At 36.0% G+C, this 1,192-nt stretch overlaps 1 long non-coding RNA gene across 1 annotated transcript; it reads right to left on the minus strand.

Annotated features, from left to right (window-relative positions):
* Nucleotides 1-212: 212 nt before the first annotated feature.
* Nucleotides 213-838, minus strand: LOC107711127 (uncharacterized). The gene is made up of 3 exons (XR_001636667.1): nt 707-838; nt 379-486; nt 213-236 (listed from the first exon to the last, which is right to left on the minus strand). It is a non-coding gene; the product is annotated as an uncharacterized LOC107711127 (long non-coding RNA).
* Between the last annotated feature and the right edge of the window lie 354 nt (nt 839-1,192).

A 1,192-nucleotide genomic window follows, 5' to 3' on the forward strand; every position in this document is an offset into this window, starting at 1 on the left:
TTTATGCTTTAGTATTCACTACTGGTTGTCATACAGCAACAGAACAGTGTCCTATAAAGCATTTTATAAAGACAAACACAATTCACCTTTTTCTAAAATTCCAAGGGCCATTTAGCCATCTGAGAAGAAAGAGACAACATTTTTGTGTACAAAAATATTATTTATTAACACAATTTATTAAAAACATGAACTAGGGTGACTCCCGTTGATGACTCCTGTCAAAATGCTCCCGCTCACTGATAAAAAAAACTCAAGTTGGATAGTTGTAGAAAGAAATGGTTATTTGTGAATAATGGCAGGATGTCATGTTTGACCATGTTTTCCTTTATAGTATCCTTACAGTAGTTTTGACCACGTTTTCCTTTATAGTATCCTTACAGTAGTATTACAGTATGACCTTATGTAAATGACAGGTCCTCGCAGAAATTTCTACTCAGCCTTTAGGATGGACAGATTTTCCACAAAAGCAAGGGCACAGATAATGGACTACCAGAGAAAGAATTGAGATTGATCACAAACCCCAAGTAGCCAAGTATCATTTCACATATTTAGCTTTTTTCCAACAAAATGAAAAGTGTCTCTTCTATAATAACCACAAAAACAATTATTTTTAGAGCAATGGTCTCACATTATGGATAAACTATTTGACATTTAAAACAATGTGAATCTAACATCATGCAGAGCACAGCTAACACATGAGACCTACCGCTGTAAAAAGTACATCCATGAGGAATTTGATCTGGTCACTGTGGGTGTGCTGTCCAGAATTGAAGTCAGGTGAGAGTGGATTGCATCAATCTGCTCCTGATCTTCAATGTATACCGGCACAGGTGCTGACTGAGCAGAATGCTTGGGGAAAAAGTGTAAAGCCACTTTGAATTCTTTTGGCCACTGCCTTGCCTTTCAAAAGAAAGAAAACATTTTAATTTGCTGACCCCCCAATACGACAACTCTAGTTAGTGACAATAAACAGGCCGATTCATAATTAAAATGTTTTAATTTCATTTAAATAGTTTAAATGTAGGTTATCAAGAATAGACGTGAATATTGCCATGTGGGAATTTTACTGAGGTGATTATGAAAACAATGACAAGGCATGATTGATTGATGCCTTATGACTCATAGACTGTATAAAAACATTTATCAGAGAAACTGACCTGCACTTGAAGCCCTGAACAGGTCAGTGATGTTG

Source organism: Sinocyclocheilus rhinocerous, unplaced genomic scaffold, assembly GCF_001515625.1.
Source record: "Sinocyclocheilus rhinocerous isolate Xijiao unplaced genomic scaffold, SAMN03320098_v1.1 scaffold12502, whole genome shotgun sequence".
NCBI classification, from domain to species: domain Eukaryota; kingdom Metazoa; phylum Chordata; class Actinopteri; order Cypriniformes; family Cyprinidae; genus Sinocyclocheilus; species Sinocyclocheilus rhinocerous.